At 42.2% G+C, this 13,116-nt stretch overlaps 1 non-coding gene across 1 annotated transcript; it reads left to right on the top strand.

The window, feature by feature from the left end:
- The first annotated feature begins 5,274 nt into the window (after positions 1-5,274).
- Positions 5,275-5,346, top strand: TRNAE-UUC. Its single transcript has one exon. It is a non-coding gene; the product is annotated as a tRNA-Glu (tRNA).
- The last annotated feature ends 7,770 nt before the right edge of the window (positions 5,347-13,116 follow it).

Below are 13,116 nucleotides of genomic sequence, written 5' to 3'. Positions count from 1 at the left end.
GTCAAGATGGGATTCAGAAGAAAATATGGAACAAGGAATTATCATTGCTGATGTCAGATGGCTCTTGGCTGAAAGCAGAGAATACCAGAAGGATGTTTACCTGTGCTTTATTGACTGTATGCAAAGGCATGTGACTGTGTGGACCATAATAAACTATGGATAACATTGTGCAGAATGGGAATTCTAGAACTCCTAATTTTGCTCACTAGGAACCTGTATCTAGGCCAAGAGGCAGTCCTTAGGATAGAAAGGGGGATACTTGAATGGTTTAGAATCAGGAAAGTTATGTGCAAGTGTTGTATTCTTTCACCATACTTATTCAGTCTGTATAATGAGCAAATAATCCAAAAGGCTGGAGTATATGAAGAAGAATGTGGTATCAGTATTAAAAGCATAGTTTGGCTGAAAGTTGGTCCCTGGATCTGGGTTCAGTTCCAGGTTTGAAAGGTGTCTAAGGGCCACAGTCTTGAGGTACCACTAGCCTCTATCAGAACAGTAAGTCTGGGGTTTGTTTGTTTTTTAATGTGTTAAAATATTTGGACAATGAACTGGACCACAAGTTTGGTTTGAACTGCCAGGTCGGCGGTTCAAACTCACCAGCTGCTTCTCAGAAACCCTATACCAGGGTCACTATGAGTAGGAACCCACTCGATGGAACTTAACACCAATAACATAGCTTCATTAGTATAAAGATGTATTAGTATTACACATTAAAATGTTTTCTTCAATATAAAAAGTCATGTTTTTTCTTTTGAACTTAAAAGAAATGAAAGAATTTTGAATAAAAAGAAATTAAAACATGTTTGTGTTATCATGGGTACTATATCTACAGTGCCTAAAGGGTAAATTGGCTCGGATTGTAGTGAGGGTTTCACAGGTATAAACATGTACCAAAATGAAATAACACGTACATTTCAAATATGTCCGGTTTATTATATGTCAATTATGCCTTAACAAAGCTGTTATTTTATTGTATTGTTTTAGTATTTTCTGGGGAGCCTGTTCCGGAAACTCATAGAAATACACACTTTATTAAAATTTTTATAAGAAACAAAACAATTATATTCACATTATTAAATAACTTTTAGATGAACCTCAGATGTAGTGTTAATTTCAGTACACTGCCCTCTATCAACCTGGTCCAAGACTCCTTTCATGTTTTATTTAATTGGTATTAATTTATCATTTTCTCTCATCTTTATTTCCTACTCCCACTTCCTCCCTAGTGCATTTGATATCTGTCTTGAATTTGTATGTTGTTGTTGTTGTCAGGTGCCATCGAGTCGGAACCGACTCATAGAGACCCCATGCACAGCAGAATGAAACAATGTCCGGTCCTGGGCCAACCTCACTACCACTGCCACACTTGACACCATCAATGATGCCACCTGGCCAATCCATCTCATTGGGGGTCTTCCTCTTTTTCTCTGACCCTCCACCTTACCCAGCATGACATCCTTCTCCAGTGACTGTTTCCTCCAGACAATATGTCCAAAGTATGAGAGATGAAGCCTAGCCATCTTGGCCTCCAAGGAGCACTCTGGTTGCACTTCTTCCAAAACAGATCTATTGGTTCTTTTGGCAGTCCATGGCACTTTCAGTATTCTCCTCCAACACCACAACTCAAAAGCAATTCTTCTATGATCTTCCTTATTCACTGTCCAGCTTTCGCATCCATATGAGGTTATTGAAAATGCCATGGCTTGGGTCAGGCGCACCTCAGTCCTCAAGCTGACATCTCTGCTCTTCAATACTTTAAAAAGTTCCTTTGCAGCAGATTTGCCCAATGCAATACATCGTCTGATCTCTTATGTTTTGTTGTTGTTAGGTGCCATGGACTCAGTACCCCTCATAAAGATCCTATGCACAACAGAAGGAAATACTGCCCACTCATGGTCCAACCTCACAATCATTGCTACTTCACTTGAGTCCACTGATGCTACCACTGTGCCAATCCATCTCGTTGGGGGTGTTCCTCTTTTTCTCTGACCCTCCACTTTACCAAACATGATATCCTTCTCCAGTGACTGGTCCTTCCTGTCAGCATGACCAAAGTATGAGAGACAAAGTCTAGCCATCCTGGCTTTCAAGGAGCACTCTGGTTGTACTTCTTCCAACACAGATCTATTTGTTCTTTTGGTATCCCATGGTACTTTCAATATTCTCCTCCAACACCATAACTCATAATTCTTCCATGATCTTCCTTATTCACTATCCAATTTTTGCATGCATATGAGGAAAAATATGTAGTTGTTTCTTAATTTTGCATGTAATTTTTTTACTGAGTATTGTGACTTTATGGTCCTTCCATGTTGCACAGGTAGTCTTTGTTTCTAACGGCTATATATAATGATATAGTGGACATCCACTCCATTTTCCTGGTGTGGTGTTGTGGGTTAATGCGCCAGACTGCAAAGCTGTTTGAACTGCAAGGTCAGTGGTTCAAGCTCACCAGCTGCTCCTCGGAAACCCTATACAGGGTCACTATGGGTCGGAACTGACTCGATGGCACTTAACAACACAACAACATGGTGGACACCAGGTTGTCTCTCATTCCTGACTATGACAAACAATGCCATCATACATTCTTTATCACACAAATACTGATTGAATACCTAGTATGTGTCAGGCAGGCATTGTTCCAGCTTTTAGGGATTCAGTAATTAAAAAAAAAAAAAAAAAAGAGGGAGACAAAAACCAAATCCCTGCCTTCATGGAGTTTACATTCGAGTAGGTGAGGCAGCTATGACAAGGTAAAATATATAGTCTGTTAGATGGTGATAGTGCTAAGGAAAAATAAAAATGGCAGCTGGTTATGTACATTTTTAGATAGGGAGGCCAAGAAGCTCTTCTGATAAAGCAATTTTTGTAGTTCCTACCTGAAGGAAGTGAGAGAACCATGCATGTAGATATCTGGAGAACAAGTTTCTAGACTGTTCCAGAAACAGCAAAAAGACCAGTTTAGTTGAATCAGAGGGAGCTATGAGAAGGCAAAGAGTAGGGAAACTGGCTTTCACTTTGCATGAGATGAGAGTTTGAGAAATGAATGTTCCTGCAATGCAGAAGAGGGAATGACTTTGAAAGTCCAAACCTGTTAGGTCCCAGATGGCCTTATCTGGTAGGAGACCCCAAAAAGATCAACAGGACTCGAGCTCGATGCAAAAGCAAGGTTTATTTGCCAATGCGTTGGGGTCAACCTTCACAAGGACTCCTGAAACTAGGAGATGAAGGCGATCCCTATCTGTTTGTTTCATTACTTTTTATAGGGTTACACAAGGCAGATTTCCGCAACAGTGCATAAGCATTTTGCAATTGGGGTTTGGCATAAAGTATGTATTCTGACCTTTACGCGGATTTGTTTCTGGTGGTCAATTTGTCAGTTTCTTGCAGGTGTTGGGTATTTCCAATGATGTTTTAGGGCGGCCTAACCTAATTGTTATGACCTTTAGGGGAAATGTCTTTGCTTGTATATTTCCTGACAGCTGGGTTTAGTCATGCTATAGATAAGCGGAGGCCTAGGTGCTTTTGGATAATTTTTGAAGCCATGCTAAAGTTTGGTCAAGTAAAGTTTCAGTCCTTACAAACCCAAATAAGCAGCATAATGTGTGGTTTCACTGATGGTATGGGAGAGAAAAACTACAGCCAAATGGCAGGAGGGAAGGGATAACTACAGTTCCCTTGCTGGCCATGCTTTCTTTTCTATCCTGAACCCAAAGTAGTTGATTTCTCCTTGTAACCCAATTCCAGACCACTGTCTTTATCCAGGCCACGAAAAAACACATTATCATGAGTTGATTCTGATTCATGGAGACCTGCATGTTGCAGAATAGAACTGAGCTCCATAATAGTGTTTCTTGGCTGAAATCTTTATGGAAACAGATCGCCAGACCTTTCTTCCATGGAGCCGCTGGGTGAGTTCAAACCACCAACCAACCTTTCACAAAGTTGAGCACAAAGCATTTGCGCCACCCAGGGACGTACTAAAAACCTGCATGTTTCCAAAACTCCGCACTGTGATTTCCGCGTTCGTACTCTTGGAGTGTCCAGACTTCACCTAACCACCGCTCCCTCCTTTCTGGCCGGCTCAGAGCAAACAGGTTGGTCAGACCCATTACTTGTCCCCACTGAGGTGCTCAGGGAACTTCAAACTTGGGTTCCGGGCCAAGGCAGAGCTAAGTCCAACATCGAATCCCGCAGAAGGCAGCTGGTCTTTGGGGCACATGGATGCACACAGCGGTCGCCTTCACTGGCCAAAGAGTAGGGCCCGGAGATTCCATGTCTAGGGCAGAAGTTTTGGGGAAAAACGATTCAGGGGCTCCAAAAGTGCAAGTAGGCCCAGCAACCTGTACTCCAAAAGGCTAGACGCTGGACTAGCCGACATTCTTCCCCTCAAGCTGTCCAGACTCCATCCCTCGCCCGCAGACGTGCCCCACCCCCACCTTATTTCATTCCTAACCTAGCCCGCACCCCGCCCCTAGCCCCCAAACTGGCCCCTCACCTAACCTGTCTGCGACCCGCCGTTTACACTGGCGCCGCTCCTCGCCTATAGATCCGGTACCGCCCTCGCTCTCCTCTCAGCTGCTCTTCCAGATGTGCTGTTGCTGTCCAGAACTTCCTCACAAGTCAGGCCCAAAACAGAGGAAAAGTTGGAGAAGGGATGGTCTCGGCCCACGACAGTGGGGGGAGGGAGGGAATGCGGGGGGTGGGAACAGATCAAATGATACCAGATACGCGGCGGATGTAGCAAGGGGAAAAGTGACAGAACCAAACTCCAAACGCGCGGTCCCAGAATCCTTCAGGAGTAGCTATTTCCGGCTCTGCTCCGGGAGAGCGCAAAGGCTAAGAAATGTCAGTCCCCTGAGATTGTTGCTGTTGTTAAGTGCCATCAAGTCGGTCCGGACTGGTAAGGACCCTGTATAGGGTTTCCGAGGAGCGGCTGGTGAGCTTGAAACCGATCTTGCTGTTCGTAGAGACTCCCAAATGGACCTGGACACCTCGTACTCGTTCTTGTTCCAGTCCAGTCCCGTTCTCTCCAGCTTCTCCCAAATCTTCACCTTAATCATCTCATCCCAATTATAAATGTACTATTTTAAACGGTTCCGTGGAGAGATCAACCAAGGAATTCTGGTTTTAACGGTAGATCGTTCACTTTAGATTGATTTTAGAACATTTTATTTGTAATAATGGACTAAAATAAATTTTACACTTACTTTGTGTCAGAATAACGCTTTTACATTGTCATTTAATCATTGTAGGCAGTCTGTCGAAGAGAGTTCCCTGGTGGTCTAGTGGCTAGGATTCGGCGCTTTCACCGCCGCGGCCCGGGTTCGATTCCCGGTCAGGGAAACAAAGAGGAGGTTTTTTGTTTTTGGTGGGGGGGGAGCGGGATTTGTTATTTTCTAAAAGGAACCGTGGTAGCCCAGTGGGTCTTGGCTCTGTAGGGTAGGTACTGGACTGCCAACTGCAAGATTGGTGGTTCAAACCCATCCATTGCTCTTTGGAAACCCTCTGCAGGGTTGCTATGAGTCGGAACTGACTGAACGACACACTACCACCACCATACAAATTTACATGAGTCTTGGTGTAGCCTTATAGGATAAGCATTGAACTGCTAGCCACATGATCGGCTGCTCCTCAGAAACCCAATAAAGTGTTGCTATAAGTCGAAATCGGCTCTATGGCATTTAACAACATATAAACCCTGTTCTATAGGATCACTATGAATTGAAATGGACTTAATGGCAGTGGGTTTTTTGGGTTTAAGAGCCACTATAAAATGTTTACAAATGAAGACAAAGTTATAAAGTCATGCCTGAAGTTCCACTCTAGTTAAGTAATGGGTAGATCCAAACCCAGTTACATCTAAACACAGGCCACAAATCCCGGGTCTGTGAACGACAAGGTCAGCAGTGTTAGCCAACCAACCATCTTTGGGAGAATGATGAGACTTTCTGTGCTCACAAAGATTTACAGCCTCAGAAACCTGTACAGGGTCACTATGACAGATGACAGCCTTAACAACTGTGCCACATCAGGACTCTACCCCTTGCAGAATGCTTCCAAGCATTCCAATGAAACCCTGAAGGTGAGGGCTAGTGCTAGAAGGAATCTAAGTCTCCTGATCCTGAGAAGGTGGGTAAAAAACCTCTAGGGACTGTTGTTGTTAAGTGCCGTGGAGTCAGTTTCTAGAGGTAGGATGTGAAGATTTAAGCCAGCAATTAGGTCAACCTGGAAGTTGTCAGCGTTGGAGTGTGTGGAGAGAGAAATGGATTTTTCATGGAGTGGCTTAGAAGTAGACTGCCTCATCTTTCTCCCATGGGGTGCCTTGAGCCACCAATATTTTGGCTAGCAGCCCAACACTTAATCCAGTGAACCACCAGAGCTCCGTAAATCAGCTGAAGATACTCAGAGCCAAGTCTAGCCCAGCATATCTGAAACAGAAAGTTCCTAGAGGTTGCCTCTTTTTCTACACAGAACTCTAGGAGTCCTGATGTCCTGCTGTGGCGCTATTGGATCAGCACTGGACTGCTAATCAAAAGGTCAGTGGTTTCATCCAATCAGTGACTCCTTGGAAACCCTATACAGGATCACTATGTGCCAGAACCAACTTGTCATCATTGTGTGGTGCTGTGGGTTAATGCACCGGACTGCAAAACTGTTTGAACTGCAAGGTCAGCAGTTCAAGCTCACCAGCTGCTCCTCAGAAACACTATACAGGGTAGCTATGGGTTGGAATCGACTCAATGGCACTTAACAGCAACAACCTCTAGGTAATAATAGCTCCACTTTCACTTAGATGCCTTTTTAAAAAAGTTTTTATTGTCAAATGAGTGATAGTTTAAATAGGAGAACCTCGGGTTTTCCATTCATCCTATCGTATTTCATTTCGTTTCATTACACTGATTACAATCCCTTCCATGCATCATGCATCATCATTCAACAGTATTTGCTTCTGCTTCCCTGTTTTGTTTGTTGTTGTTGCTTTAATGTACACAAAAACACTCAGGAATTTATAATCATCTAAACAACCAAAGGGCACATTCTGCAAGCCTGCCTCCTGGCGCCAACACACAGCCTTTCTGTTTTCATGAATCCGGAGTACTTAGCTAATCTCGCTCTCCATGTCATCATCTCTGCCTGCATCTCTGGTGTCACTGCTTCTCTGGATAGGATCCTGCATCCTGCTTGTGCTCTTCTCCCTTGATGGTCCTAGGGTCCTCTGTTTCTGGACTGTAAGATTAACTACTCCTGTTTGTTACAAGACTTCTGCCTTTACAGTTGCGACAGTCACAATTAGCCATGATAACAATTACTCACTATTGAATCATAAGAATCTTATCCCCATCTCCTTTCACCAGACCCATCTAGACAAGATGAAAACTATTCAGTGGGGACTCTACCTTCCCCTACACACTCTGAAACTAAACTCCATCTTGAAAACCTGTAAGCCAGTCACTTTGTGTCTTTATTGCCAACCCCCCTGCCATTTTAGGTAGCCAATGTCTAACTTACATTGGCTACCTAATGTCTTGTGTACAGAGGGGTAGATGCTATTTTGAGAAGAATCAGAGAGTGTTCCAGTTACCTATTCCATACCAAACTTTATGGAACAAAACAACAACTGATTTATTATTCTCACAGATAATCTGTGCATCAAGAATTTGAAAAGGAATTGTTGTTGTATCGAGTTGGCACTGACTCATAGCAACCCTATGAACAACAAAACAAAACACTGCCCGATCATGGGCCAACCTCACAATTGTTGCCATGCTTGAGCCCTGATGCTGCCACTTTGCCAATGCATCTCGCTGAGGGGGGGTTCTTCTTTTTCTCTGACCCTCCACCTTACCAAACATGATATCCTTCTCCAGTGACTGGTCCCTCCTGACAATATGTCCGAAATATGAGAGACGAAGTTTGGCCATCCTGGCTTCCAAGGAGCACTCTGACTGCACTTCTTCCAACACAGATCTTTTGGTTCTTCTGGCAGCCCATGGGACTTTCAATATTCTCCTCCAACACCATAATTAAAGCATCAATGCTTCTACGGTCTTCCTTATTCACTGTCCAGTTTTCGCATTCATATGAGGTTATTACAAATACCATGGCTTGAGTCAGGCGCACCTTAGTCCTCAAGCTGACATCTTTGCTCTTCAACACTTAAAAAGGTCTTGTGCAGCAGATTTGCCTAATACAATACGTCATTTGATTTCTTGACTGCTGCTTCCGTGAGTGTTGATAGTTGATCCAATAAGAATGAAGTCCTTGACAACTCCAATCTTTTCTCCACTGATAAGAATGCTGTTTATTGGTCCAGTGGTGAGGATTTTTGTTTTCTTTACATTGAGATGCAATCTATACCGAAGGCTGTACTCTTTGATCTTCATCAGTAAATATTTTAAGTCCTCTTCACTTTCAGCAAGCAAGGTTGTATCATCTGCATATCGCAGGTTGTTAATGAGTCTTCCTCCAATCCCAATGCCATGTTTTTCTTCATATAAACCAGCTTCTTGGATTATTTGCTCAGCATACAGGTTGAATAAGTATGGTGAAAGACTACAACCCTGTCGCACACATTTCTTAATTTTAAAACCAGTCAGTGTTCCCATGTTCTGTTTGAACAACTGCCTCTTGGTCCATGTACAGATTCCTCATGAGCACAATTAAGTGTTCCAGAATACTCGTACTTCACAATGTTGTCCATAGCTTGTCATGATCCACAAAATCAAAAGCCTTTACATAGTCAATAAAGTACAGGTAAACATCTTTGTGATATTTTCTGTTTTAAGCCAAGATTCATCGGACATCAGCAATGATATCCCTCATTCCATGGCCTCTTCTGAACCTGGCTTGAACCTCTGGAAGTTCTCTGTCAATGTATGCTTGCAGCTGTTTCTGTATGACCTTTAGTAAAACTTTACTAGCATGGGATATCAAAGAGATTGATGATTTCTGCATTCCACTGCGTCACCTCTCTTTGGAATGGGCACAAGTACGGATCTCTTCCAATCAGTCGACCAGATAGTCATCTTCCAAATTTCTTGTCAGAGGTGAGTGAGTGCCTCCTGTGTCGCCTCACTTTCTTGAAAGATTTCAATTTTTATTCTATCAATTCCTGGTACCTTGTTCTTTGCTAATTCCTTCAACGTACTTTGGACTTCCTCCTTCAGTATCATTGGCTCTTGATCATATGCTACCTCTTGAAACAGTTGAACATCAACCATTTCCTTCTCTTTTTTTAGCTGGAGTGAGGCTTTATTAGGCAATCTTGCAAAATAGGGCACCCAAGCCCAAAAGACAAGATAGGCTGGTGTGCTCCAGCGGCAGTTTCACAAGCATTTTATTCCTAGTTCTCCCAGTTCCTCATTGCATCCCTCCCAATTCCTCATTGGTTGAGTACTATGGGGTGAACAGTCTTGGCTTATTTTATGGTTATATCCTATTTTAAAGTTTTATTTTTTAAACAGGTTCCCTCCCCCTCCTCCTCTGTGGTAGTCAGATAACAATTTGTACCCTGGGTCAGCTATGTTGCCTTTGTTCTCTTTATTCTCACAAATTTGATAAGCACTGGACTGCTAACCACAAGGCTGATGGTTCAAGCCCACCAACTGTCCATCGAAATCATTATATACAGGGTCTCTGTGAGTCACAATTGACGTGACAGCACATAACAACATCCTATAGCATTAACCTGGTGATCACAAGTTCTGCTGAAAACTGCTCTTCCTTCAGACCTTTCCCTGAGGTGGCACACTGCTGATTTCCAAGGTCTAGTTTCTGTTTTCTAGAATACAGGTTAGCAAGCTGAAGTTCACAAGGCCATTCCCTCTTGCCACCTGTTGGGGATGCAGGGGAACTTCATGATACTGAAAAAAATATTTTAATCCCAATTTTGGTATCCATAAAAAATAAAATTTTATTGGAATATAGCCATGCTCATTTATTGCCATATTGTCTTTGGCTACTTTCAAACTACAAAAGCAGAGCTAACTAGTTGCAACATACACCACATTACATAGCCAAATATCAGGCCCTTTGCCTATCCCTGTTCTACAACAGCAATGGATAATAAAACTTTCTTCATTGATGGAAACGTTTTGAATTTTCCAATATGGTAGTTACTAGCCACATACACATTGAAGTTGTGAATGTAAGTTTTACTTTAGTCAAATGAGGGGTTAGTGTAAGTCTTGAATTTTACATTCTAAGCATCCTCTACAATGTGGATACATTACATAACTTCAAGAACAAAACAAATATCAATCTCTAATTTTAAGTTTTTTGTTTTTCATACATCTGGGCTGAAGCAAGTTAATTTTAGCCTACACAATAAAAGGGACCACATACACTACTAATCTTGGTGTCACAAAGAGTTGCTGTCAGATATCTGAGTTCCTGGTGAAGGAAGATTTCTCACTCATGTCAAGTGACCTGAGAACTATATGTACAGACAGTCTGCCTGACACAATTTCCTTTCCTCAGGAGTGCTGCTCTTTTTCCAAGTCATCTTGGGCTGCATTTGCCCAATGTCCACAGCTGGTGTCTCCACACGTGTCCGGAGCTCCTTAGAGAGGAACTGGCTTGGCAAAGACCGCACGTGAAAGGCAACCATTTCCTTTTGGTACAGTGATTCCTTACATCTCCTTTGGATGCTCTCTGCATCATCCAATAATTTGCCCAGAGAATCCTTCAATAATGAAAGTCAAGGCTTGAATTTTTTCTTCAGTTCCCCCAGCTTGAGAAATGCTGAGCATGTTCTTCCTTTTTGGTTGTCTGACTCCAGATCTTTACACATTTCGTTGCAATAATTTGACTTTATCTTCTTGAGCTGACCTTTGAAATTTTCTGTTCAGCTCTTGGACCTCCTCATTTCTTTCATTTGCTTTAGCAGCTCTACGCTGGAGAGTAAGTATCAGTGTCTCTTCTGACATCCATTTTGACCTTTTCCTTCTTTCTTGTCTTCTTAATGACTTTTTGCTTTCTTCTTGTATGATGTTCTTGATGTCATCCCACAATTCTTCTGGTCTTTAGTCTTTACTGTTTAATGTATCAAATCTGTTCTTCAGATGATCTCTAAATTCAGGTGGGATGTATTCAAGGTCATATTTTGGCTCTCATGGACTTGTTTTCATTTTCTTCAGCTTCAGTTTGAATTTGCATATGAGTAGTTGATGGTCTGTTTCACAATCTGCCCCTGGCCTTGTTTTGACTGCATAGAGCTTTTCCATCATCTCTTTCCACAGATGTAGTCAATTTGATTTCTGTGTATTCCATCTGGAGGTCCATGTGTATAGTCGTCTCTTATGCTGTCTAAAGAAGGTATTTTAAATGAACAAATCATTGATTTTGTAGAATTCTGTCATGCGATCTCAAGCATCATTTCTATCACCAAGGTCAAATATGGCCTTGAAAGGGTATAGTTGTTGTTAAGTGCCATTTAGTCAGTTTCAACTCATAGTGACCCTGTATAGGGTTTCCAAGGAATAGTTGGTGAGCTTGAACCATCGACCTTGCAGTTCAAGCTGACCTTGCAGTTGCAGATGACCTTGCAGCTCATCACCACAAGAAGATTTCCTATCTCTGCTCCAAAATCTCTGCAGTTCAAGCTGACCTTGCACTTCTAGATGACCTTGCAGCCCAGGGCAATAAACCATAGCACCACAGGAAGACTCCTAGCTCTGCTCCAAAATTTCTGGGCTTTCAGTTGGGAAGACTTGAAGATTGAAGATGATTTGATGACTGGGGATTGGAGTTTAGAATCACTTATTCATGTCTAGAGGTTATGCTGTTTGTTGATGGGATCTCAGCTGAGACTGTCAGCAGGAACACCTATATACAGCCTCTCCATGAGATCTCTCTGCTCCCTCACAGAAGGGTGCAGGATTCAAAAAGAGCATTCAGAAAGAATGGAGTGAAGCTGTATTATTGTTTTTATGACCTAGCATCGTTTTCACCTTAGTCACAAGCCCACCGAAAGTCATGGGAAGGAAGCACAGACTCCAAGTCTCAGTGGAAGGAATGTCAGCATCACATTTAAAAAGAGAAGGTGGTGTGGGATATATTGAAAAATACAATGTGCCACAGAGGAAAAGAGTTAAACCATACGTACAAGCAGTTTACCCAAAGTGACTACGAATTAACTCCAGAACCCTATTGTTTCAGTTTTTTCTATTTCTGTATAACCACCTCAAAACTTAGTGACTTAAAATAACAATTTACTCTTTCTTATGGTTCTTTTGGATCACTGGAGCTCTGTTGGGCTGTTCTGGTGGGAGCTTAGTTGGGTCTGGAACGATCAACACAGCTTTAGGTCTATCTCTGTATAGCAAAATAACAATATATTTCTTACTAAATGACTGACTTACAAGAGGGAGTGTTGCAACCAAAGAAGGCAGACACAACAGCATTTTTACTACATTCTACCGGTCAAAACAGGACATACGGTCAACTCAGATTCAAAGGTTGGAGAAACAAACTCCATTGGTTGTTGTTAAGTGCTATTGAGTTGGTACTGACCCTGTATAGAGTTCAGAGAAGTGGCTGGTGAGCTTGAACCGCTGACCTTGCAGTTTAACATTCCTTTAAGTCCAACACATTAACCCACAGCACCACACAAGGACTCCTGGTCACATGGCCTGAGCAATATTGTTGCAGTCATTATTGGAAACCTAAACGCCACTTGAACTTACATAGATAATGTGTATCTGTATATCGACAGTTACATTTCTCCCAGTTTCTCCCCATACTGCAAGGATAGAGGCTTACCATTACAGTTAGATAGATCAGTTATAGAACAAGGTGCATTTCCATTCTGCATATCTGAGTGCAATGAGTAAATGGTGAATCATTATGTGTAAGTCAAAACATTGATCAGCACTCAAGAAAGTCTTAACAAAACTGGAGAAGTTTCTATTAGAATAGGAAATAGGATTTTGGATATGTTGTTAAAGCTTTTGTACATGTAGCTGCACATTATATGAGTGTTCACTGTGATTTTGTACCCACCACTCCCAAGATGGGCCTAATGATCATTTCAGTCCTTTAAGATTAAACTCATGGGCTCTTCATTTTCTTTACTCCCGTCCTGGTTCAATATACAATCACCCCTCACCTAAA

This window comes from Chrysochloris asiatica, unplaced genomic scaffold, assembly GCF_000296735.1.
Source record: "Chrysochloris asiatica unplaced genomic scaffold, ChrAsi1.0 scaffold00042, whole genome shotgun sequence".
NCBI lineage: Eukaryota > Metazoa > Chordata > Mammalia > Afrosoricida > Chrysochloridae > Chrysochloris > Chrysochloris asiatica.
This window is presented reverse-complemented; position numbering and strand designations above follow the sequence as displayed.